This window comes from Moschus berezovskii, chromosome 15 (assembly GCF_049115385.1).
Source record: "Moschus berezovskii isolate FMDL1 chromosome 15, NW_MosBer_1.0, whole genome shotgun sequence".
Lineage (NCBI taxonomy): Eukaryota > Metazoa > Chordata > Mammalia > Artiodactyla > Moschidae > Moschus > Moschus berezovskii.
Window position 1 is genome coordinate 11991288 of NC_142474.1, and position 27725 is coordinate 12019012.

At 46.3% G+C, this 27725-nt stretch overlaps 1 protein-coding gene across 10 annotated transcripts in view; it reads left to right on the forward strand.

Moving 5' to 3' along the window:
* PTPRT (protein tyrosine phosphatase receptor type T) overlaps positions 1-27725 on the forward strand; it is a 1139542-nt gene that overhangs the window by 243806 nt on the left and 868011 nt on the right. The gene's annotated exons all lie outside the window — the stretch shown is intronic.

Sequence of the window (27725 nt, forward strand, 5' to 3'; positions counted from 1 at the left end):
GCTGTGAGAGTCTTAATGTGGAAAAATCAGAAGTTTCTCATTTTTTCTCGAGGGGAGAAAGTTCACTCTGTCTTCCCTCTGATGGGGAATCACTCCTCCGGAAGGAGGTAAACAAGGATGGGGTCTTTTGGTGGCTCAAAAAAGAAACAGACTCTCGAATCGATGCAGAGTGTGCGCTTAAAAGGAAATCTACTCTTCCTTCAGCTGTATGAAAAATTAACTTCCCTGTTTTTACAGATGTTTATGAGCTCGTGACGTTTGCGAGGGCCCCTAATGATGTTGGCTTGCCGTGAGGACTCTCCTCTCCCATGTGCTTCTGTGCACCCTGACTTGACCTTCTGCATGATTCCTTGCTCTGTTCTATTGATCTGTAGTTAATCACTTCTGGGTTTCGATTTTTCTTCCTTGAAATGAGTCAGGGAGTTGAGGCATGCTCAGCACAGTTCACAGTGCTGCTCTAGCTGCTTCTGGAATTCAGTGTGCACAGAAGTCATTCGGGGAGCTTGTTAAAAATGAATGGACTCTGTGGTCCCATCCCCTGATTAAAGCTGCTCCTTTAGTTTCGGGGTGACGCCAGGGAATCTGCATTTTCATGTGGTGCTTTAGATACAGATGCCAGGGCCATTGCAGTCTTTGAGTCGAATGCTTTTTGCCACTGAATGAACTAGTAGTGCTTACTTTTAATTCAAAGATTTGTGTTCTCTGGGCTGAATGTGTCCCCTCAAAATACACATGCTGAATCCTCACGTCCCGTGTGATGGTGTTTGGAGGTGGGGGTTTTGCAGGTGATTTGGTCACCCTCATGCATTAGGTAAAAGAGGCCCTAGAGAAATCCCATGCCCCCGTCTGCCATGTGAAGTTGCCGTGGGTTCTCACTAGACACAGAATTTGTCGGTGCTTTGATCTTGGACTTCCTAGCCTCCAACACTGTGAGACATACATTTCTGTTGTTTGTAAGCCGTCCAGTCTGGAATATGGCGAGGGCAGCCTCAAAGGCTGAGACAGGGTGTGTCCTGGGCTCAGTTTATGTGCCCACCGCTGTCTCTTGGGCTTGTCTGCTCCCCGGTCTTGACTTCCTGCTCAGCATACTGTACCCACTCTGGTGGGAGGTGCAGCATCTTTGGTGTCCAAACTTGAGCAGATAGAGCCTGGATGAGTCCTGTTCCATGGAGTGTGATCTTTTTCTAAGGGCTGCCTGGAGGGGATTGGGAATCAAGAGCAGTGCATGCAGGGACTTTCTGCAGGGTGAACTTGAATGAGAGAGCCAGGAAACAAGGCAGCAGGTAAATTCCTCTCCCTTCCTTTCCTGGAAGGAACTATCCAGGGCAGAGTGGCTCCACATAGCTGTGCCCAAGCTACTGGCTGTGTTACCTTGTGAAGCTGTGGCCCATTTAAGGATGTACCATTAGGAGTGGGTTTTTCCTCCTTCGCTGTTTCACTTCTCCTTTTCTTTCACTTCTGCTACCTGGACATTGTGTTCAGTCTTAGTGAGAGAGTGTTGCTTCAGCCTTTGTCCCAGGACTGGCAGTGCACTTGCTGGCTGAGCAGGTCAGATAATCTTAGTGAGCCTTCACCTCTCCATCTGGTAAATGGGCACAGCAATCTTAGTACTTTCCTTATGGGGACATTTCAAAGATCAGTAACATTCATAATAATTAATTAATTAACTTAATGATAATAAATATGTTTAATATAATAATAAGATACAGAAATGAATACGGTATGCCAGGATACTTGTTCCCATCCCCGGGGGAGAGAGCTTCTGCCTGGGAAGACCCTCCTGTGTCTTCCAACAATCCCTCCTTTAAGTTCTGCTCACCAGGCCTCATCATGGTTCTGTTTCCCAAGAGTTCTCTTTAGGGAAGAATGTGATGATTGAATAATAGGAAAATCTGGTGTGCTTGAAAGGTCTGTGTCTCCTGGGGAAGCCGTACTTTGGAATCTAGGTTACATATCAGCCTCTTGTGAGTTGGATCCATTTATTCACTCCTGCTGAGACCAACTTTGACAGGCTTGGGTTCAGAGCTTGTAGTGCTGAGGGTCTACCTTGGCCTGCATGACCGTACCATGGGGCAGCCATCCTTTCCTGTGTGAGGGGCCTTGGGGGCCCCTTGGCCCCTGTGATCTCTCTCTGGCCTCTGTGTATCCCTCAGGGTGTGATACATCCATCCTGGGCTGTGGTTTCAACTAGGGACTACTTTGTTTTCCAGGGGACGTTTGGCAATGGCTGGAGAGATTTTTGGTTGTCACAGCTGGGAGAGGCATCCATAGCATCTGGTGGGTACAGGACAGGTGTGCTGCTCAACATGCTGCGAAGCACAGGACAGGTTTTCCCAACAAAGAATTATCCAGTTCAAAATACCAGTAATGCCAGCGCTGAGAAACCGTGGTCTGGACAGGCTCAGTCATCTGGGGTCTGCCTTGCAGGGACAGTAAAAAGTCACCGAGGGAGAATTCTGCTGTCTCTGCAGAAGCCAGAAGAGTTAACTTCTTCATGGGCTGAGCAGCCTTGGAAGGATGACTCCTCTGAATCTTGGGGCCAGGCCTTCTTTTAGGAGTCTGGTAAACTCTATTCAGTAGGGGCTAACTGCATCTGGAGGTGAAAGATGACTTTCCTGCTAGAGGTAGAGGTCACTCAAATTCTCCTTCAAACAAGCAGTAAAGTGTGGTTTTGCTACTCACTCACCGATGACTTAACCTGAGATGGCAAGGGGTATCATGGCAAGAGCATGGACTCAGACCTGTTTTCCAATCCTGGCTTCACTTTTTATTGAGCTGTGTGACTCTGAGTAAGTCTCTTAATGTCTGCACACTGGAGGTGGCCCTGTCTGCCTTGCCATGTGCTTGTTGATGGAGAGCTTGGCACTGGTGGAGAGGTCCACCTTCCCCGACCTTATGTAGCCTCCCCAGATGAGGGAACTGACATATGGTTCAGATTTTCTTTCTTTCCCTCCTCCCTGTCCTGTCAGTTGACTTGCACCGATTGTATCTATAGGTTCCGTAGAGGAAGGAGTGGTGTTAAAAAGTATAAAGCTGATGGAGAAGGGACCCATTTCATCCATGACCTGAAAGGGCATGGACGTGTCTATTAAGACACTCTTTATTCAGCTCAAGATTTTTAAAAACTTTATGTAATTTTTAAATTTAAAGAACCCCCCGCCTCTTCAGCTGATGAGCCTGGTCTGCTCTGCATCCTCTGTCTTGACCTTCTGCCGACTCTTTAACCCTGACAGCTTCTAGTGTTCCTCTTGGCTCATGGTCTGGGGGATAGAACTAGGGGTCTGAATGTCTTTCCCTAAAATGGAAGTTTGGGGTCTTAAAAAATGTTTTCTTTCCCAAGCCTTGTCTCTGGCTCATTCACATACTTCATCTCATGTATTTCTCATAGCAACTCTAGGAGATGGGTATCAGTTCAGTTCAGTTGAGTCGCTCAGTCATGTCCGACTATTTGCGACCCCATGGACTACAGCACGCCAAGCCTCCCTGTCCATCACCAACTCTTGGAGCTTGCTCAAACTCATGTCCATTGAGTTGGTGATGCCATCCAACCATCTGTCGTCCCCTTCTCCTCCTGCCCTCAATCTTTCCCAGCATCAGGGTCTTTTCCAATGAGTCAGTTCTTCGCATCAGGTGGCCGAAGTATTGGAGTGTCAGCTTCAGCATCAGTCCTTCCAGTGAACACCCAGGACTGATCTCCTTTAGGATGGACTGGTTGGATCTCCTTGCAGTCCATGGGACTCTCAAGAGTCTTCTCCAACACCACAGTTCAAAAGCATCATTTCTTCAGTGCTCAGCTTTCTTTATAGTCCAACTTTCACATCTATACATGACTATTGGAAAAACCATAGCTTTGACTAGACAGACCTTTGTTGGCAAAGTAATGTCTCGGCTTTTTAATATGCTGTCTAGGTTGGTCATAACTTTTCTTCCACGGAGCAAACGTCTTTTAATTTCATGGCTGGAGTCACCATCTGCAGTGATTTTGGAGCCCCCCAAAATAAAGTCTGCCACTGTTTCCATTGTTTCCCCATCCATTTGCTATGAAGTGATGGGACTGGATGCCATGATCTTAGTTTTCTGAATGTAGAGTTTTATGCCAACTTTTTCACCCTTTTCTTTCACTTTCATCAAGAGGCTTTTTAGTTCCTCTTTGCTTTCTGCCATAAGGGTGGTGTTATCTGCGTATCTGAGGTTATTGATATTTCTCCCAGCAATCTTGATTCCAGCTTGTGCTTCATCCATCCCAGCGTTTCTCATGATGTACTCTGCCTGTAAGTTAAATAAGCGGGGTGACAAACTATAGCTTTGATGTACTCCTTTCACAAGTTGGAAGCAGTCTGTTGTTCCACGTCCAGTTCTAACTGTTGCTTCTTGACCTGCATACAGATTTCTCAGGAGGCAGGTCAGGTGGTCTGGTATTCCCATCTCTTTAAGAATTTCCCACAGTTTGTTGAAGGAGGTGGGTATGATTACCTGCAATCTGCAACGAGGAAACTGAGGCTCCTACAGCCTTGTGAGTGGGTGAGCTGAGATTTACTGTGGGAGTCACCCACTCAGAGCTGGGTGACTCAGTCAGTCCTCAAGTCCTGCTGACAACTCTTGAATCTGTTTCTGCCTCCCTGTGTCCACTGCCGTCGTCTTGGGCCAAGCTGCCGTCAGCTGTCACCTGGACCACTGATCGACCATGCATGACTCCCCTGCACTCACCTGTGTTTCCTCTCAGCCCATTTCCTACTCCGAACACTGAAATCAAGGGTTGGGACCTTATCTCAAGTATCCACTCCAGAATCTCCATTGCTTGATGTCATTCCTGGCACATACTAGTGCTCAAAACTGTTGTGAATGAATAAACAGATGATTAGATTTGCATTTTGGAAAATTATCCTGGTTAATGTGATTTGTTCGTTCATCCATTCCCCGTCTCTCTCTCTGTCACCTGTCCCCTCCCCATCCATCCATCCATCCTTCATCACCCTCATTCATCCATCTCTTTATTCATCGAACCAATTTTATCAGAGCAGTAAAAAGGCAACGCATATTTAGTGCTATTAGGTCAGACTGAAATAGGTATTATAAAAGGGCTCTTTGATGCAGAAAACATCATATGATTTCTTTTTTAAGAGTGAATCAAGATAAAAGCAGGCACTTTTCATGAGTTTAACATGTGCCTGAAAATTTGGACCTTCATCTAAAATATTAAAATACAACCTGTGCTTTTTCTAATTTTCTTCATAGATGATCAGAGGCAGCATGAGTAATTCAAATACAAGCTAAATTCTAATCCCTTGCCTGTTAGAAAGCTACTTGCACTTTGGGGTGCAAAACAGAGATTGCAGACATATTAATATTTAAGAGCTTGGAGACTGTCTAAGCGAAGGTGGAGGCATGTAAAACAAGTACCCGCTTCAGAGCAGATTTTCATAAGGTCCGGTTAGGGGGGCTGCGCAGTCTCACTAAGGGTCTCTGTCTGCCATCCCAGCTGCTACCCCACACACCAGGCAGCCCGGCTCTGCCTCTGAACTTGGAGTTTGGAACTCTTGGTACCCCAAAGAGATCCCGGGGATTCTCTGCTGCTTTCACAGACTTTTCTGCCTGTGGTCATGGTTAACAAAGGCAGCTAGGTGAGGAGGGACGAGATTACCAGCGCAAGAGCCTCATAAATATGAGATGAGATGGCTGGGATGGAAATGAAAGTTGAGATGCTCAAAAATAAAGCGTGAAAGAGCCCTGGCCCCGTATAAGAACAGGATTGATCTCTGTACGCTGACAGAATGTACGATTTTCCCTTCGCTTTACTACAGCGCTTCTGTTTCTATAGAAACCACCAATTTTATAGACAGAGAGGCTGTGTGAGAAGGCACGGGGCGTTCAGTTTGAAGCCAAGTGCCATCAGGGCATTGGCACTCCCAGCCCCAGGGAGGGGCCTTTCTTCTTCTCTAGCTAACTAGCTCTCCTGGGGATAGTTAATGATTACCCAGCTTGGAACCTGTCACTATTATTATAATAACACTTGCAGTGCTTCTTCCTTCTGAGGAGCCCCTGAAGACGCGGCTGGTTCTAGGACTCTTAGAAGCATTCCCACGGAGGGCAGTGGCGCACAGCCCTCCTGCCTTTCATTCAATCATTTGTTCAGCAGATACACACTGATATCTTAGCACCAGACACCGTGCCGAGCCCTGGAGGAGTCCACACCACAGTAAGGGAGTCAGACAGGCAAGGGGACAACTTCATTTCGGTTCTGCTAGAGAGGTTTTTCTGGCCAGGCTCCCTTAGAGAGAGGAGGCTGGAGCTGGTTGGATCTCAGGCAGGGGCTGGCAAGGATAAGCAGGGTCTGAGTGTTTCAGTTAGTTTTTGCTGCATAACAAGCTACTCCCAAGGTAGTAGCATCGACCAACAACTGTTTTCTATGTTTGTGATTCTGTGGATTGGAAATTAGGGCAGGGCATGGTGGAAAGGTTTGTCTCCATCCCATGTTTGTGGTCTCAGCCTGGGTAGCTCAGAGGCTCAAGATGGCTGAGTAATAGTTTGGATGTTGATTGTTCTCACCGTTTGATATCTGCTGTGTCTGGATTGTCCAAGAATGGATTTTCTACCCACAGGTCTAGCACCTGGCTGGATGGCTAGAACTGGCCTCATACCCTCTCTTCTCTAGCTTGGGCTTCCTTCCATCAGGGCCTTCTCAGGATAGTTGGACTTCTTCACAGCAGTGGATGCTCTGAGGCTCATGATGACCTAACCTTAGACATCCCAGAGCATCATGACCACTGCCTTCTATTTGGAAAACTGATCACTAAGACTAGAGCAGATTGAACGGGAAGGGAGGGATGGGCCCTCCCTTTCAGCAGGGGAATGGCACGCATGTCTGGGAGGGAAGGAGTTGATGGCAGACGCCTCGTTGGTGAACTTCCCGAACTTCCGTTTTCAGGAAAGAGGTGAGACTCTATTGAAGAGGAAGTCAAGATTGTAATGCTGCAGCAATGTGGTGGCTGGGCAGTGGGGCCTGACAGGAGGAGGATGGTAGTGAGTGGGAGATTGGTATTGCACGTGGTGAGGGGCTCTTGGCTCAGGTTTTGATGCAGAGAGTGTGTTCCATAGTGTGTCCATGTGGCAGAGATCATGAAAAATGTCCATGGGCACTTGTGAATGTGATGCTCAGAGTGGAGTTAGGCCTGGTGACGTTGGCCTGGCAGTCATGATTCTAGCTGCAGCTGCTGGTTATACGTGATAGACTCCAACCCAAAGTGGCATAAGCAAAGAGGGAATGGGTTGGGCCATTTACTTGAAAAATCCTGGAGTTGGGCTCTTCAGGCGTTGCTGGACCTAGAGTCTCACATGGGTCATTGGTTCCTGGCCTCTCTCATCTTTTCACTTTGCTTTCTTATGACCTGGCAGAACTCCTAGGCATGCTTTCCTCGTAGGGAAGGAAGAAGACCATATCCTTAAACCTCGAGGATCAGTACTAGGGAGAAAACTGCTCATTGCCAACCATTCAAAGCGTGGACCAGACTGGCTCATATTGGATCAAAGACCATCCCTGAACCATTTACTCTGGCCGGGGGTTTGCAGGATTCTGACTGGCTGACTCTGAGTTAAATGTCCACACCTGGGGCAGGGTAGGGAAGGGAAGGCCAGCTCTCCAGAGTATGACCCAGATGTTCTGAGAGATGAATAAGGAATGGACATAGGGCAGCTCGAGCAGTACTGTCCTCTCCAGGGGACAGTTGAGGCTTCGGGAATAAATGAGATGGTCCAGGAAGAGAGTGTTATGAATGAGAATGGGGCCTGGGACAGGGCCCTGAGTAGCAGCTAAGGATTGGCTGAGAAGGCAGACACCTTGTAAAAGTCAGGGATGCAATACCCAGGGCAGGGGTGGGTGGGAGGGGAAACAGTGGTATGTGACTTTCTAGAAACCAAGGGAAGGATGCATTTCAAGAGGCAGTGTTAAGTAAGTATTGGAAGTGCCTTGTGGAAATCAACTGAGATTCACTCATTCATTTAACAGATATATACTGAGTACCTGCTGTGTGTCAGGCACTGTTCTAGTACTGGGGATACAAAAGCAAACAAAACAGCAAATCCCCTGCCTCAAGGATCTTACATCCTGGATCCAGGGACAGGGTGGAGACCTTGGTGAGGACTGTCTCAGTGGCTGGCAGCTGGCACTGTGTCGAAGGGTGAGTGGAAGGTGAAATGACAGGAAAGGATGTGTGTGTGCGCGTACTCAGTCGTGTCCAACTCTTTGGGACCCCGTGGACTGTAGCCTGCCAGGCTCCTCTGTCCATGGGATTTTCCAGGCAAGAATACTGGAGCAGGTTGCCAGTTCCTACTCCAGCAGATCTTCTCCACCCAGGGATCAAACCTGGATCTCTTGAATCTCCTGCATTGGTAGATTGGTTCTTTACCACCGCAGCACCTGAGAAGCCAGAGGCGAAAAGTAAGTGAGTTCAATTTCTCGCAAGAAGTTTGGTTGTCAAGGGGAGAAGAGAAAAGGATCAAGGGCTGGAGTGGATGAGACATTGGGTGAATATTTTAGTTTACTCTTTTTTCGCTGAGCAGCTTGTAGGATCTTAGTTCCCTGACCAAGGATTGAACCCTTGCTCCCTGAAGTGGAAGCACAGAGCCCTAACCACTGGATTGCCAGGGAATTCCAGTTTAGTTTTTTTTTTGTTTTGTTAATGTGAATGGGGCTCTCTCTTTCCATGTATATGTTAATTATTTTTTGATGGTCTCAAATATTGTGATATTGTGTATGGGCTAGTCAACTCTGAGAAGACTTCACCGCTTGTCTGTTTACCTAAAGGAGATTCAGGTAGGCATTTGGAAGGAGAGAGGTAGTACTAGAATTTTCCATGCCCGAAGCAGAAGGGCTGGGTTGTCCTGCCATCCAGAGAGGAGAGGGAGAAACCCCTTCCCACCTCCCTTTAGTACCTCTGCTGTGAGGGGCTGGGGAAAACCTGGACAGCATTTAAGCACGCACAGTATGCAGAGGGGCGTCCCTGTCCCTGGTGGCTCAGACAGTAAAGAATCTGCCTGTAATGCGGGAGACCTGGATTCAGTATGGGTTGGGAAGATCTGGAAAAGGGAATGGCTCCCCACTCCAGCATTGTTGCCTGGAGATTTCCATGAACCAAGGAGCCTGGCAGGCTACAGTCCACGGGGTCACAAGAGTCAGACACAACTGAGAGACTAACATTTTTGGTATGCAGAGAGGATGTATTTTAACCTGCTCAAGTCTCTCCATCCTAAACAAAACAAATAATCCAATCTCCCTGTGAGCCTGCATTCTTGATTTTTAAATTCCTCCTTCTCGCCCACGGTGCCAGCTGCTTGTGAATGGGGAATTGGGCAGACCTAGGTAGCATGGGGCAGGGACGGGGGTAATGTGGGTAATTGGCCTCTGGGAAACTGAGAGTTGGTTGTAATTAACCTCTTTTGGAAGCACAGTACAAGATCCCATACCTGCACTTCTCATGCAATCTGTTCAGAGCCCTGTTTGTAGCTGCTGGCTTTCACCTGACATTCCATGGTTCTCATCTGAGGTTTATTTTTTACACTCCCCCCGCCCCCACCCCCCCAGGTAACATTTGGCAAGGTCTGGAGACATTTTTTGGCTGTCATGACCAGGGAGGGATGTGGCTGTTATCTAGTGGGTAGAAGCCAGGATGCTGTTAAACATCCTCCAGTGCACAGGGCAGCCCCCCAGGAAAGGAAAAACCTACTCCAAGTGTCGGCAGGGCTGAGGTTGAGAAACCCTTCTGTTTATGTGGCAGAGGGGAGTGGCCGTGATGTTGAGGGAAGGAAGACTTGGAGCAAAAACTGGATGAGTATGCACCGCAAATGATGGTGAGACTCCCACTGGAAGATAATGGATGTTGAGCACTAGGATGGAATTTCTTTTTTCACCAGAGAATTCAGCGGTCGCATTTATCGCCGCAATTTGAGGCTCTTGTCTGAGAAACTGATAACATTCTGACTTTGTGTCACGTGCGTAGCGTTCTCTGCTGATGCCACAGTGGGGTCAGGTCACAATTTGTTATCCTTGCAGCTAAGATGCAGCAAAATTTAAACTCTCGGGGTTGCTTATTTCTTGGAATTGCCGCATTTTGTTTTCTTTAGCAGAAGCATACAGGCGCATACATATTAATGTTCCCCTTTCTCTTTGTGAGTGCTGGGCCTCCTGGAACCAGGCAGGGCTGCATTCTGGTGTCCCTCACTGGTTTGGCCCTGCCACCTGCCACCCCATGGCACTCCCGAGGGTGATGCATGGAGACGGGCTGCATGCCCCCCCACCCCCACCCCCAGGGCTTTTGCAGCTGGAGAAAGATTCCAGGTGAATTTGATTCTGACTCTCCCACTTCCCTGGGTATCAGGGGAGGAGAGAGGCTATCTGCTGTGAATTCTCTGTATCCCACACTGGACACTTTGTCATCTTCAAATGACAAGTGGCACAAAGCCCAGTGGACATGCCGATCCATGCTGCAGCGTAGTGAACCTCCAGAATGTGATGTGAAGTGAAAGAAGCCAGACGCAGAACTCACACATGAGATGACCCCATCCACGTGAAATGTCCAAAATAGGAGAATCCATAGACACAAAAGCAGATTCGTGATTGCCAGGGACTGGAAGGGGATGGAGAGTGACTTCTTACTGGGTGAGTGGGGGGGTCTTCTTTGAAAGTGAAAACATGTTTTGGAACTAGTTCTGGGTGGTGGCTACACAGTGTTGTGAAGGTACTAAGAATGCTACAAATTGTACATTTGTAAATGATTAATTTTATGCCATGTGAATTTCATCTCAATTGCGATAATCCGATAGAGAAGCTCAGTCGTCCAACACTAGACCACAGAACCCTGGACCCACTGCAGGGTGTGTGACACTACAGGGGTGGGGGAACACCCTTCCTCATGGGAGCCAGCCCCTAGGAAGCCCTGGTGGGCGAGGCCCTGCCTGTTGGACACGGGGTGCGGGCAGCTTCTGCTGAAGCTTTGTCTCTTTCATGTTCCATTGGAAGTGATAAATGAAGCTTTGCATCTGCTTCACGGCAGATTAGTCCCTGGAGAGGCAGCAGACACTCTGGCAGACAAGTTTAAATCCTCCCCAGTAGCCAGCTTCCTGCAGGATGTGAAACAGAGCAGGGGGAGGGGAGCGACTCGCCAGCAGCATCATAGCGGCAGGGTGGCCAGCATGCCTCTCCCTGGGCTCTGACACCTGAGTGGTCCAGCAGATGCAAGAACAGCCCATTTTTCTTGCCACGTCGCCCTGTGCTCCACCTTGAGGGACACGTTTAGTTCCAGATCTGAGATAAACTATCCACCAGTGATGGCTAGTGATGACAGAGTCATCCTGCTGTCACTTATTAGCTGTGCCACTTTGGGCAAATTATCTGACCTCTCTGTACTCTGGTTTCCTTATCTGCAAGGTGGTCATGATAGTGCCTGTCCCACAGGAACCAGTGAAGCTTAGATGAGCATATGTAAATATATGTTCTTATATGTACATAGTATGTGTATATCATACAAACACAATTATAAGTACAAAAGTCGGTCTAGTCAAAGCTGTGGTTTTTCCAGTAGTCATGTATGGATGTGAGAGTTGGACTCTGTAAAGAAAGCTGAGTGCCAAAGAATTGATGCTTTTGAACTGTAGTGTTGAAGAAGACTCTTGAGAGTCCCTTGGACTGCAAGGAGATACAACCAGTCCATCCTAAAGGAGATCAGTCCTGAATATTCATTGGAAGGACTGATGCTGAAGCTGAAACTCCAATACTTTGGCCACCTGATGCGAAGAACCGACTCACTGGAAAAGACCTTGATACTGGGAAAGATTGAAGGAGGGAGGAGAAGGGGAAATCTGAGGATGAGATGGTTGGATGGCATCACAGACTCAATAGAGATGAGTTTGAGCAACCTCTGGGAGTTGGTAATGGACAGGGAAGCCTGGCGTGCTGCAGTTCCTGGGGTCGCAAAGAGTCAGACATGACTGAGCGACTGAACTGGACTGAACTGAAAATTATATTAACAACATTGACAATTATTACAATATGTATTTTAATATAAACCAGAAGTATTTATAATATATTGTTGTTGTTTTTCAGTCGCTCAGTCGTGGCCGACTCTGTGTGACCCCATGGACCATACACACCAGACTCCTCTGTGCTCCACTATCTCCCGGAGTTTGCTCACATTCCTGTCCGCTGAGTCAGTGGTGCTATCTAACCATCTCATCTCTGTCACCCGCTTTTCCTTTAGAATTTCCTGTATAGTGGGTGGGAAGAGGTTTTCTGAGAAGCTGATGTTGGAACTGAGACTTGATCGAGGAGAAGAAGGTGCTGGTCAGTGAACCGTGGAGGGCTTTTTGGGTGGAGGGTATAGCAGGTGGAAAGGCTTTGAGGTGGGAGAGATCCTGGCCTGTTCAAGGAAGTGAATAAAGACGAGGGTGCTGTGGGTGGACACTGAGCAAGGAATGTGACTCCAGAGAAGCTAGAGGAGTTGAAAGGATGCTTTCCAGGCAAGATATTATGGGCCATTGCCAGGGGTGTGGCTTTTATTCCTGGTTAAAAGTGAAGCCAGTGCAGAGTGTGTGTGGCTGGCTTTGTGTTTTAGGAAGGTCATGTTGCTGTTGTGGGAAGGGATGGTTTGGAGAAGGGAGCTTGCAGGTTCTTGCACTTATTCCCAGGAGGGAATCCACCCTTGCTCTTCTTGTCTGCTTAGGAAGATGGAAACACCAGCAGAGGCCCTTTTAGGTCCTCCAGCTCTAAGATCCTAAGCTGGTATCTTCTCTGTGCTCCCATGCCTGCTTTTTCGAAATCTCATGACTCAGAGGGGAGGTAGTGGGCACAGGCGAGTGAAAGGTGTTTTGGGAGGCAGACAGGACCCAGGTCTTTTCTTATTTTGGCTGCTGTCTTCACCACGTGTTGACCCTAGTGAATGAGGTTCAATTCATGACCAGACTCTCCTGGAGCAAAGAGGGCTTACGTGATATCAGTGGGGTTTCTTGGTTTGAGTAATATGGTGAGAGAGATTAACTGGGTGCCTTCTGGTCTTTTAAGCAAGAAGGGAATTAGGGGATGTAGCAGCAGGTAAAGTGGGAGATTCTGCTGGATGGAAGTGGAGCTTCCTGTTTCCTCTGCCCGATTCGCATTTCATAGAACTGAAGCCACGGTCCAGCACCTGCAGGATGGCGGGGGTAGGAGGGGGAGTAAGCTTCTGGGTCTTCAGTGGGCAGCACTTTTCATTAGGTTTTCTTGTGCCAGCTCAGCTCCAGGCATTGGGCAAAAGTTTCTAAGCTGAGGGCTCTGCGGACTCAGCCACTAGCTGGTCCTCCAGAGTGCTAGCTTTAGAGCTGTTGGGTCAGTCCCAGCACCTAGTGAGCTCTGATCTTGTACTTTGGGCTGATAACCTCTGGGTGTCTAGGAACCTCCTGGGACACCTTCCGCACTCTGACACCTTCCTGACATCGGCCTTTTGGCAGCCAGACCACCGGATTTCTGCCTGTATGTCTTTAACATGGGGACTTTTAAGCTGGGAAGCCCTGTTGAGCTGGAAAGCCCTGTTGAAAGATCTCTTTACCCTTGAAGTCGTGTCTGGGTTTTGATATAAATAAATGGATGATTGAAATGGATGCTGCAGAAATATGTCACATGACAGTGAACCACAAGCCCTTCTCTTGAAACGTGGGTGTGCTAAATATTAACCTCTCTGCATGCCGAGGCTCTGTTGCAGAGATTATTAGCATGCAATTAAGGTAAGTGATTCTCTGTTTATTCAACAAGTCTTTATGGACCCCTGACCACAGCAAGGTAGCGATGATAGACATTTATTGAACACTTCTTAAAGGCCAGTGAGAACCGAAATATTCTGTGCATTTTATCTCTTGGAGTCCTCTGTCAACTTCATAAGAAGGGTACTTCCAGTATCCTTCTGGGGGCATAAAATAGCTGAAACTTAGAAAAGGTGGATACCAGCTAAAGGTCGTTGAGCCACAGCTGGTGGGAGTACTCATACTAAGGATGTGAGAAAAAGTCAGAAAGGCACCCTGGCTGTCTTTCATCCTTAGACTAGCACAAAGAAGCAGGCTTTAGACAAACAGACTTAGACAACTACAAAAGTGATAAAGGCTTTGAAAGCAAAGTCCAGAAGGAGGTTGTGTTGATGACCTAGCCTGTTATTTTTTGGATGAGGTTTGTTCCAGAAAGGCTTCCATGGGGGAAAGTCATTGTGGCCAAAGAGCATTCTCTGTCTGGAAGTACATGCTTGGGTTCTGCCATTTGTTTGTGCGTGTTCCCTGGGAGCTGTGACTGGGGTGGGCGAATAGCTGACCTGTCTATTTTCTGCTCTGGTCCCTCTCGATTTTCACCAGCCAGTGTGGATGTGCCTCACCCATTTCTATTTGCAGAATGCCTCTGGGCTGGGTATCTGCAAATCCTCTGTGATACCTTTGGAATCAGGTCCCTATCAGTGGACATCTCAGAACAGTGACTCCCCGGCCCCTGCCTGGTGGCCTGCATTTGTTTGCAACCACGGCCACAGTGTTTCTGCAGCCTGAGTGTTCTCCTCCTGGGTTCGGCTCCTGCCTCCATCCCTTGGAGAGAGTTGTATTTTTCTGCTTTTAGTGGGAATAATGACTTTGTGCTAAAGAAGGGCTACTTTGTTGTGGCCTCTTTCATGTCACTCCCTGGATTGAGCCTTTTACAGGGGTCACAGAAAGCAAGGCTGTTGAAGCATGTCACCTTCGATGTCATGTAGCCTCCCTTTCCGGAGAGTTCATGGGCTTTTCTGACTTCAGCATAGTTTTCTACTTGTAGGATATTCCTGTTGTACTAACACTTCTTTCCCTCAAGGAGTGTATGGCCAAGCAGGGCATTTGAGCGTGGCCCATGAAGTTTAAGTCCCATCTCTTTCTTTCTGGCATCTCAGGGAGTGACAGCCTCCAAGTGTGTTCTAAGAAGAGTGATTTGCGGCTGAGAGGGACTGGAGGGCACAAAGAAGAGGGTGCACTCCTTTCTCCCTCAAAAGGGCTGGAGGGAGACCGGTTAAGAGCCGTCACATCCATGTGACTGCAGAGGGCATTATTTCATTCTTGTTTGTGGCAGAGTAATATTCCAGTGTGTGTGCGTGTGTGTGCACATGTGCGCACATACACACCACATCTTCTTTATCCATTCATCTGTTGATAGACACTTAGGTTGCTTCCGTGTCTTGGCTATTGTAAATAGTGCTGCTGTGAAGATTGGGGTGCTGCATGTATCTTTTCAAATTAGAGTTTTCATCTTTTCTAAGTATATGTCCAGGAGTGAGATTGCTGGATCATATGGTAACTCTATTTTTAGATTTTTAAGAAACATTCGTACTGTTCTCCACAGTGGATGCACCGTTTTACTTCCCATCAACAGAACAGAGGTATTCCCTTTACAGAGAAAGATGAATATCACTTGATATCACTTATTTGTGGAACCTAAAAAAATGATCGCCGAAGAATCGATGCTTTTGAACTGTGGTGTTGGAGAAGACTCTTGAGAGTCCCTTGGACTGCAAGGAGATCCAACCAGTCCATTCTAAAGGAGATCAATCCTGGATGTTCATTGGAGGGACTGATGCTAAAGCTGAAACTGCAATACTTTGGCCACCTCATGCGACGAGTTGACTCACTGGAAAAGACTCTGATGCTGGGAAAGGTTGGGGGCGGGAGGAGAAGGGGACGACGGAGAATGAGATGGCTGGATGGCATCACCGACTCTGTGGACATGAGTTTGAGTGTACTCCGGGAGTTGGTGATGGACAGGGAGGCCTGGCGTGCTGTGATTCATGGGGTCGCGGAGAGTCGGACACGACTGAGCGACTGAACTGAACTGACTGAAAAAAATGATACCAATGAACTTATTTACAAAACAGAAACAGACTCACAGATATAGAAAACAAACTTATGGTTACCCAAGGGGAAAATGGGGGAGATAAATTAGGAGTTGGGGAGTGACATACACACTCTACTATATATATAAAGTAAGCAACAAGGACTTACTCTACAGGGAACTGTATGTATAACCAAGTCACTTTGCTATATACTTGAAACTAACACAACACTGTAAATCAACTATACTTCAATAGAAATATTAAAAAGAGAAGCTGCACATTCCAACTAGGTTTGAAAGGAAGGACTGGATGTGAGAGACACCTGAGTAAGAAAATTGGCAGGATTTGATGACCCATTGGATATATGTATTGAACTGGATATGGGAAGAGGCAGAATGGTTGCAGGGCTTCTCACCTACAAGTACCTTTACAGAAGAGAAGAATCAAGGGAGGCAGGTGGAAACTACTGTTTACTGAGTACTTGTATCGGCCAGGCACCATGCAGAGTCCTTTGCAGGAGGACATCTTTCAGTCTTAACAGTGACTTTTCAATTCTTTGAGTCATCATTTTACTTTACTGAAGAGGAAACTGAGGCTCTGAGAGCTTAGGCTGTTTCCATCTGAGTGGGCTTTGCAGCTCTTTTCTGAACCTTTATTTTGCTGAGGGCCAGGCTTACCTAGAAATACAGACAACATTTGTGGAGTTTATAAAGCCAAGGTAGCATCCTGCAACAGAAATCCACTACCCAGTGTCAAGGGAAGATAAAACCATAGGCGTGGCGTCCTCATTTTCTGAGCATCCTTATGGCTCTTTAGGCTCTACCCCAAGAAGAGGCACTTCAGGTTTTGGTCCCTTTGTGACTGAGCTAGATGTGAACTTGTCCTTTGACCCAAGGTCAGGTGTCACATCTGTTGCTCCATCTCTTACATACCTAACACATTGTGGATAGTCAATGGAGTAAACAGTCTTTCTTCCCCTATTCACCTTTGTCTTTAATTTGTAGATCTATTCTGCCTTTATGAACTCATTTCAAGCTTTTATCTTGCTTTGCTGGCTGTTCCAACTCATCCCTTTTTCTCGTTCTTCAAATACAAATCCTCTTTGCCTTGGTTGAGGCTGTGTAAATATATCTCATTTCTCCACTGGGCTTGCGATCTCTTTGACAAGGTCAAAGGTCACTCTCTGACCATTTTATGTTCCTCATTTATCTGTCTGGCAGTATGCCTCAGGAGCTGGTCCGGTATAACATACAGAGGTGCATTTTAGAGGTAGAGGAATCTAGACTCAAATTTTGGCTTCACCATCTGTAGTTAGGTGATTTTGGACAAGGTACTTGAAAGACTTTTAGCCTCTATCCTCAGTGGTAGACCTCAATTAATAAGGATTGTCTCCTGGGAAGATTATATTTTTGGAATTAAATCAGGTAACTATATATAAAAGGTTTAGTACCATGTATGACTTGCTGATACACAGTTCAGTTCAGTTCAGTTGTTCAGTCGTGTCCGACTCTCCGTGACCCCATGAATCACAGCACGCCAGGCCTCCCTGTCCATCACCAACTCCTGGAGTTCACTCAAACTCATGTCCACAGAGTCGGTGATGCCATCCAGCCATCTCATTCTCTGTCGTCCCCGTCTCCTCCCACCCCCAATCCCTCCCAGCATCAGAGTCTTTTCCAGTGAGTCAACTCGTCGCATGAGGTGGCCAAAGTATTGCAGTTTCAGCTTTAGCATCAGTCCTTCCAATGAACACCCAGGATTGATCTCCCTTAGAATGGACTGGTTGGATCTCCTTGCAGTCCAAGGGACTCTCAGGATTCTTCTCCAGCACCACAGTTCAAAAGCATCAATTCTTCGGCTATCAGCTTTCTTCACAGTCCAGCTCTCACATCCATACATGACCATGGGAAAAACCATAGCCTTGACTAGACGGACCTTTGTTGGCAAAGTAATGTCTCTGCTTTTTAATATACTATCTAGGTTGGTCATAACTTTCCTTCCAAGGAGTAAGCGTCTTTTAATTTCATGGCTGCAATCAGCATCCACAGTGATTTTGGAGCCCCCAAAAATAAAGTCTGACACTGTTTCCACTGTTTCCCCATCTATTTCCCATGAAGTGATGGGACCAGATGCCATGATCTTTGTTTTCTGAATGTTGAGCTTCAAGCCAACCTTTTCACTCTCCTCTTTCACTTTCATCAAGAGGCTTTTGAGTTCCTCTTCACTTTCTGCCATAAGGGTAGTGTCATCTGCATACAGTAGACACTCAATAAATGCTAGCATATTCTTGTCCATTGCCCATCAAAGAGCAACAGAGTAGTGGTGTTGAAGGGGAGATAATTTCCTTTATCTTTATCTCTTTGTCTAACAAGCCCTTCCAGAATGGAAACGAAAATGCTGAGCAAGTGTTTGTGCGGGTGGATGGCTGGATAGAAGGTAAAGTGAATTATCATCACTCTGCCACTCTCTGTGACTTTCCCCTACATTTTTGTTCAGAGCCCTTATTTCTGCATGAAATGTTATTATTCATGAATGATATCATGAATCCATGTTTTTATTTATTAACCTTCTCTCTTACTAAAGTGTAAGCCTTTTGAAAGCCAGAACCTTGTCTGATTTACCAGGATAGCTCCAACTCTTTGTCAAGAATATAACTTATAATAGATAACAAGTAAATATTTGGTGAGTGAATGAAAATTGAATCAATGGATTGATTTGCATGTGATTCAGTGAACACTGTGTTAGCACCAGCTTTGGGTCAGTTACTGATATAGATGCTGAATACAGAGATGAACAAGACAAGTCTTGCTCACAAGAAAAAAGGGAGGACTTCCCTGGTGGTCCAGTGGTTAAGGCTCTGCCCTTCCAATGTAGAGGGTATGGATTTGATCCCTGGTAAGGGAACTAAGATCCCAAATGGTACATGGTGCAGCCAAAAATTAAATAAATAAAAAGAAGGGAGAAGAGGAGAAAAGGGAAAAATAGACAAGCTCCATTCCTCAGTCAAATGGAGTTGTGTCCAGCTTTTCAAATTTCTGAGCTAGTGTTGGTGGAAACACAGCTGAGTGTAAGGAGTAGGAATAAGCAACATCTGGAATGAAAGCTTTATGCTTTTGGAGTTACATTCTCCTCTGGAATTGGCTCCCCTCCCTCACCTTCCAGGAGCCTAGAAGGCTACCTTATCTGGCAGGAGAAATTGACATCCCATTGAAATTGATGAAATATTTAAGCATTTGCAATCAAAGTATGCTAAGCATTGCCATTTGGGAAAAACACACTTAATAAGAGGCCCTGACCCATGTAAATGTATGAGAGCTGGTTGGTGTGTCTCATCTTTTCTATGGATTATACAGAAACCAGCGCTGGTTAAGGGGGCAAGTGAGTTGATAAAAGCATCTCTGGAGAACAAGTACTAAATGGCTTCTTTATTGCTCACCTCTCAAGAAACCTTCTGTTTAAACTGCCAGCAGTTAAGTGCAGGTTAGACCTGTGAAGTTATTATAAATGCCGTTCTTAAGCCTTAGAACTTTATTTTTTAATTGGTTTCTTTTCTTTTTTTCAAACTACTAATGCAATAGGAAGAATGAAATTTTGTAATTCCTTAAAACACAAGAACTATTGAGAGAAAGAGAACAAAGAGGCTATTGAAACACTATAGACTTTCCCTAAAACCCAAACCAGGCGGAACCCCTTACCTCCCTTCACTGCACAATGGAGCCCTCTTGAAGGAGCATGGGGGAGGGGATCCAGGCTGGAAATACCCAGCACAACATGTTATTGAATAAGAAATAGGCTGCTAGAAAGAGGAAGGGAAAGGCTATTCCTGACATGGAAAAATGCAGACAGCCAAAGATGCGGTGTCCTTACTGAGCTCATTCTTTTTCGAAGCCTTTTTCTGCTCCTTCTCTCCTATGCAGCCAGCAATTTAAGGTCTAACCATTTTATGATTGAGGCTTAAAAACAAGTCAGTGAGTGTTTTAAATAGCTTTTCTTAGAGGTCACTGTGATGAAGTGTTCCAGTTCAGTCACTCAGTTGTGTCCAACTCTTTGCGACCCCATGAACTGCAGCATGCCAGGCCCCCCTGTCCATCACCAACTCCCAGAGTCTACCCAAACCCACGTCCACTGAGTTGGTGATGCCATCCAACCATCTCATCCTCTGTCGTCCCCTTCTCCTCCTGCCCTCAATCTTTCCCAGCATCAGGGTCTTTTCAAATGAATCAGCTCTTCGCATCAGGTGGCCAAAGTATTGGAGTTTCAGCTTCAACATCAGTCCTTCCAATGAACACCCAGGACTGATCTCCTTTAGGATGAACTGGTTGGATCTCCTTGCAGTCCAAGGGACTCTCAAGAGTCTTCTCCAACACCATAGTTTAAAAGCATCAATTCTTTGTCACTCAGCTTTCTTTCTAGTCCAACTCTCACATCCATACATGAGCACTGGGAAAACCATAGCCTTGACTAGACAGACCTTTGTTGACAAAGTAATGTCTCTGCTTTTTAATATGCTCTCTAGGTTGGTCATAACTTTCCTTCCAAGGAGTAAGCATCTTTTAATTTCATGCCTGCAATCAGCATCTGCAGTGATTTTGAAGCCCAAAAAAATAAAGTCTGACACTGTTTCCACTGTTTCCCCATGAAGGGATGGGACCAGATGCCATGATCTTAGTTTTCTGAATGTTGAGCTTTGAGCCAACTTTTTCACTCTCTTTCACTTTCATCAAGAGGTTCTTTAGTTCTTCTTCACTTTCTGCCTTAAGGGTGGTGTCATCTGCATATGTGAGGTTATTGGTATTTCTCCTGACAATCTTGATTTTAGTTTGTGCTTCCTCCAGCCCAGCGTTTCTCATGATGTAGTGTAAAGAGTCATAAAGAACCAAGTTCAGATCCCAGCTGTGCAAAGGTAGGAAGGAGATTGGTGCTTCAGTGAGAAACTAATTGTTTAGACCGTCCGTTCTAGAGGACACCCCTTTGGGTTTCCTGATTTTGATTTTGTGTAACTTCTTTTATCGATTGTAGGTACCTGATAGATATGTACATTCTCTCCCATCTAGAAGAGATTCCTGTGACCCATGCAACCTCTCTCAAATAATTTTACCTCCCTTTGTACGTCTCTTGAATATTTCTTGCCTATGGATGTAGCTGTTCTTTAGATTTTCTTTTTTTTTAAATTTATTTTTTATTGGAGGCTAATTATTTTACAATATTATATTGGTTGGTTTTGCAATATCGTCCTACCTTCATTAATGATAGAATAAAATAAATTACTGATATAATAATGTAATTCATCACATGTTCATTCTATATCTGTATGAGCATCATAATTCACATTTTTGGATTATCTTTTAACACTAGTTTACTTTGATATTCTAAGTGGCTTAACTTCTGGGTCTCAATGTCTTTATGTAAAGAATTGAAATAATCATACTGAGTAAAATCATCACATGTTTTATCAAGGGTTTTGCCATTCATCGTCCCATTTGGTACTGATAGCTGAATAATGTTTAGCAATTAATTTTTATCTATTATGGATGGTGAATGGGATAATGTCTGTGAGAACTCTTTTATCAAGTGCGATTCATAAAGTATGATTCAGATGTTAGCTAGTGCTATTATTATTGGCATCAAATGAAGATTTAAGGGTTGCTTTTAATTCTCTGAAGACTTGTGATCCAGAAAGGAGAAGAAATTTTCCTGGTGGCTCTAGAAGTTGAACAGAAGCTAATGGAGAGACACTGTAGGTTCAGATTTTGGTGAAGGCATCCTATCACCGGCTGTATTGATGATAGTGGTGGGCTGCCTCTTGGGGTAGGGAGGTTGCCATTGCTGACAGTGTGCAGAAACTAGGTTCTCATGGTAACTGTTGCACTACAGAGAGCCCAAGACTTGGACCCCATTTCTGAGAAGCTTAGTGTGGAGAAGGCACGTGTGGGGATAATGACCTTGTGTTACAGCCAGGGAACCTGAGAGCCATGGCCTCAAGATCCCTAGAGTTCCCGTGAGCCCTATGCCTTCATTACATGTGGATAATATAGGAGCAGCGCCTGGAATAGTGTGTGACACCCAAGATGTGTGTGTGCTGGATGCTGGCTTTCAATAATCTGTCCACTTTGATCATCTGGTACATTGTTTACCTGCACAGTAAGACTTGGCGTGTTTCTATAGCATTGTGATCTGGAGAGATGACATGTGCAGCTGGAATTTCCCACTGCATAGGTGTGGGCTACTGGCTGAGTCTGTGCCTTCCAAAGGGCCAAGCATTGGTAGGTAAAAGGAGGAAACCGAGGCCAAGGGTACCAAGTGAAGCCAGCCAAACCACCCAGGTCAAGCTGAACTCACTCTCAGGGTCTCTGGCTCCCAGTCTGAAGGTCTCTCTTGTTTTCTGCCACATCCCAAATAGTTCCTGACCTTCACTTCTAACTTGCTCTTCCCTTAACCTTCAATTCTGTTCTAGGGCCAAAGCCTTGGAATTGTTGCTGATAGCTTTTCTAACATTCTCTCCATTCAACACATCAGAAATCCTTGGCTGCGTGTGTGTGTGTGTGTGTGCGTGTGTGTGTGCGTGTGCGTGTGTGTCCAGAATCTCACCTCCTCAACTCTGCCCTGAGTTAATCCTTCATCAGCTCTCATCTGGGTTAGAGCAGCAGCTTCCTAACTGATCTCCTTACTCTAATCTCCCTCTTTCTGCCCTTGTCAGCCTACTAAAATCTGTTCCCACCCATTATTCAGAAGAGACCTGTTAAGCTGTAAGATAGTTTATGTCACTCCTGTGTCCCCAGCTCCCAGAAATTCCCCAGTTCATTCAATGGAAAAGCCAAAGTTCTTACAAATGCCTCCAAGGCTTTCTGTGGTCTGCCCCTCACACCCTCTGTCTCATTCTCATTCTCTTTCACTTAGGTCACCCCATCCCCACTGGCTTATATTTCTGCCTCAGGACCTTTGCACCTGCAGCTTCTGTAACGTTCATCTATCAGGTAGCCAAGTGGCTTATTCCCCTGTCTCTTTGACGATTTTTCTCCAATGTCACCTTCTCCCAGGGGCCTTTCCTACCTGCTGTATTTTTCCACCTGCACCCCTCCTCCCTTCCCTGCTTCATTTTCTCCGTGGAAGTTAGCTCCACCCAAAACGTTACATGTCTTGTTTACTGTCTTTCTCTTTCCCTTATAGTAGAAGCTGAGGACAGGGGTTTTTGCTTTGTTTACCTCTGCATCTTTTTACCTACCATTCAGAACAGTGCTTTGTCCATAGTGGACATCCAGTAAACATTTATTGAGAAATAAATGAACGAGTTTCCCAGATACTGTTATGTGCCAGGTCTTAGATAAGAGGTCCTGGCGATACTCCTCTGGGGTTTGTTTGGCATTTCTGGGGTGGGCAGTTCATGACAGAGTTGCCAGTCAATCCTTTCCCTCAGTATTTGTGCCTTCTGTAAGCCCTTCCCTTCAGTCATGGGCTCAACCTAGAGACTTGCTTCCAAAGAATAAAATATGTCAAACATCATGGGATGCCACTTCCTTGATTAGGTTGCAAGAGACTAACTTTTTTCCTTCTGGCACTGTTTCTTGTCTGGTAATTTCTCTTGCCCATAAGAGTGAGCATGCCAGTTGGCATGTTGTAAGACGCTTTGTAGAGAGGCCCAGGAGGTAAGAATCAGAGGTAGACCTCCAACCAGTGGGTCTTAAAGAATTGAGACCTCAGTCTAACAGCCTGTAAGAGACTGAATCCTGCCAACCACCACCTGAATGGGCCTAAAAACAGGTCCTTCCTTGACCAAGCCTTCAGATGAGACCACAGCCCACACCAGCATCTTGATTAAAGCCTTATGAGATGCTGAGGACCCAGTTAAACTGTGCTTGGATTTCTGATCCATAGAAACTATGAGATAAGCCATCTGTATTACTTTATATTACTTTAAGCTGCTAAACTTTGGGAGTAATTTGTTATGCAGCAGTAAATCACTAACACAGTTCTGTTTTTACTCTGCCCATTGGAAGATACATATTTTTATTAGAGGAGTTGAATTCTCCTTCCTGTTTCTTTTTTGGCTATGCACACACACATACACACACATGTACACACACAACACATACACACTTTAGCTTGAAACATTCTTGACTGCCGGGAGCCAGCGAGGGAAATCCTACCCGTGGCAAAGGTCAACTGGGGAAGAGGCCTGACGGGCAAAGGCTAATCAGGGCTCGAGGAACCCCCTGGACTTACCTGAGCATCTACCCCAAAGAAAACTGGAGTCTGACTGCTTTACTATCTTACGCCTCTTACCAAGTCCTCTAATACTTACAGGGGCTTCCCCCCAACCACCTTTCTCTGAAAACATTAATTCAGAGCTGATAGTTTAAAAGTTCTCCTAGGCTTAATAGGAGTGTTCCAATCCAAGCCCCTCTGATAGCTTTCTAACTTGCATGACAAGTTTGTCCGGGCTCTTACAACTATGAGTGTGACTGTTTATAGCCTCCCAGCCATGCAAGGACAGAAAGCCTAATATTCTAAAATACAGGAATCTGTTGAAGAAGTTAAAATCATTAGAGTAGTACTAAAAAAGATTTCATTGTTGAATCAATGCTTGCTGCAAAGTTTCCTCTATCTATTGTATCCTTGGAAATATATTAATCACATATAGAGAATATAAGTAGTAGCCTTTGATTTAACCACATCAGATCTTAAGTTAATAAATTCCTTTCTTGCAGCTCACTACACCGGTGCCTTATAGGAATGTAACTTTGTTATGTGTCTAGCACCTGACTCTAGGAAAGTCACCTTAAAAGAATATAAGCCTTTTACTTGCTAACTAACCTATTGTTAGGAGAGAGGGCCATAAACTGTTAGCAGGCCCCCTGGCCAGAAGAGGATGTAAACCACCTAAAACTTTTATCATGAGACACACAAAAATAAGCCCTGATCCTGATAAGAATCAAGACTGCTGACCCCACGCGATTTTGGCGTGACTCTATACCTCCCTTTCTCTGTTTCTTATGCGCATAACTTAGGGTATAAAAGCAGCACTGGAAAATAAAGTTTTGGGCCTTGCTCACTGAAGCTTGGTCTCCCCGTGTCGTTCTTTCTCTTTTTCCATCCTTTTCTCTATTCTCCTTTTTCTGGTTGAGATCCTTGGAGCGCTGGGCCCTCTGAGTTTACTTATCTGCCTGGGCTTCTAAGACTCACTCGAGGGGGTGCCCTGGTGGGGTGCCTCCAGTGATTCGAGAGGGCGCCTGCGGCCTATGTAAACAGAGCAAGCCCCGTGCTGGGGTTTTATTGGTTTCCAGCGTAAACCAAGGAATCATCAGCCCCTGTCTCTCTCTTCTTTCTCTCTCTCTCTCTCTCTCTGACGCCGACGCCGTTCATCCCGAGGATACCCTGGGTCATATCGAGGCTGGTCCCCGATACTTGACGGTGATATTTGACACAATTTCAGGCCCGGCAAACAGCATTAGCAATGCCTTAATAAGACGGTGACTTCTCAGTGCCTTCAGACACTGCTCAAGGCAGAGGCATAACTGATGCTTGTTGGATAATGCTGAGGTGTATCTCTGCCTGGAAAGCTGTCTGGTATATATAGGAAACTGAAAGTTAGGCACAGGGGAAAAATGAGTTCCAGACTGTTGCACTTATTTTCAGATAGAATCATATTCTCTGAAAAATTACATAGGATGTTGAGCTGATAGGGAATTCACCATGATTGCATGGCTCACTGGGCTTGTATTGTGGTGGAGAAAAGTCATCTTGTCGGGTTGGGGAGGCGACAGTCACATCTCCTCAGCCGGCAGGTGATCGATGTCTGAGGACAGGCTGAAGACAGGGCTGCCTCCTTCTTCTCGCTTGAAGCCACTGAGTGGCATTTTAAAGTAAATCAACAGAACAAAGGGTGCTTTGACAGAGTGGGGAGGCTCACCCCATGGGCAGCACAGTCTGGTAGTCTCCTGAAAACTTGGAGATAAGCACTTGGAAATTCAAAGAGGCACCTTGTCTGTCATTCATAAGGGCTGAAAACTTGGAGGAAAATATGGTCTCTTTTGGAAGAGTTTGGGGAGGTAAGCTTAGTCAATCAGTCAGTCAACCAGCAAACACCAACAGTGTACCTGTTTTGTGCTCAACACCGTGCTTAGTGATGGGAAAATATACTTCAATAAGACTCAACCCCTGCTTTCAAGGAGTTCATGGAGTCATAGTGGACGGTAGATATGTAAGCATGAATTATTCCAGTGCAGTGAAGTGAGGGCCCAGGCTCCATGGGAGGCCAGGGAGAGGAGCAGCTGGTCCCATACCCAGGGAAAGGGGAAGGGAAAATGAAGGATTTTCTAAGCAAGCAAATAAACCCAGTTGGTAAGTGGCAGGATAAGGAGCTAGGGCAGCAGAGGGCATTCTAGATTGAGGGACCAGCCTGTGCAGAGACCCGTAGGCATGGGTTACCTTGGCTAAGTTCGGGAACTGAAAAGTGCATCAAGGCAGACATGTACAAGTCAGGAAAGAGGCCAGAAGGATGGGTGAGGCCAGTCTGGGTTGGCCTGTGGGCCAGGCTTAAGCTTAGATTTCGTTCTGAGGGCAACAGGGAGCCCAGGTAGGGTCTCCAGAAGGGTGGTCTCATCAAATTTGGAGTTTTGAAGGGTTACTCTGAGATTGCATTTAGAGGAGAGGTTGGGAGAGCAGGGGGCAGGTAGACCAACGAGAGCAGAGATAGGGACATTTGTTTCTGTGCCACTCTGAACCACACTTATTATTTACAATTCTATATTTTCCTACTTGTGGATCAACCACAGCCATCTTTAAGTGGTGGTAGACACCTGTTCGGGAGGTAATTCAGGTGGAGCCAGTCATTTCACAACTGACCTATGTGTTGAGGGCAGTCACAAGATTTTCAAGTTCCTTCTCAAAGAACACATGAGGGCCAAGCTTGAGGGTGGGCTGGCAGTAGGTTGACCAGTTGTCCTGGTTTGCAGGCTGTAGGACTTTGAGTGCTAAAATCAGGGATGTCCTGGATGAAGTAGGACACCTTGGTCACCCAAGTCAGTGAGTTGCTGCTGTCCAGGCTGCCTGATATGGGAAATACAGCCCCTCCTTTACCCCGAACCTCCCTTCTCAGCCAGACCTTCAGATTCTACTCTGTCCTAAATTTTCAAGCTGCTTTGTCTGCATTCCATTGCAGTCCCCTGGTTTCTTTGTCACAGGTGTGCACAGCCTACTTATAAAGACCTGTGTCTTTACCTGCAGCCTCAGCCGCAGCCGGGCCCTGAGAGTTTTGTCCTGACCATGCCTGCACCCATCTGGGAGGTGTGGCTGCTTTATTGGAGCTCCCCTCATCCAAGGCCCTCCCCTGGGGAGCCCAGATCTCCCCAGACTTACTTCTAGCCCTGGGCCTGGCTTTTGGCCTCTGACTTCAGCCCCTCAAGGTGAGCCCTGCCTTCCATCAGGCCCTGTGGTCTCAGAGTCACCATCCTTATCTTCGCCTTTCTGTCCTGGGTTTCTAACCCCCTGAGAGGTTTGACGCAGTGGAACTTGTGCCCAAACCAGGCCTGTGTGTGGTGTCCGGGGGACCAGGAGGCTGCAGTGACCTCGGATAGTAGTTCCCAGGCTGCCTGTGAGAACCAGGAGCACTGCTGTTGGGGACAGTGTTGACAGGAGTTTGCAGTGCTGTGTAGCTAAGATGGAAAGCACTGGACGTGACCTTCACTCCGTGCATTCCCAGGCCATGGCTCACGCATACCAGTGTTTTGTCTGCCCTCTGAATCCCACTGATGAATACAGGTAGTCAGCTTTGTGTGTGCTCACTTTCCAATTAGAAGGGGAAAAAAATACTCCACAGATACTTACTGAGTGCCTGTGCTGTGTGTGAGTTGCTCAGTCGTGTCCAATTCTCTGTGACAC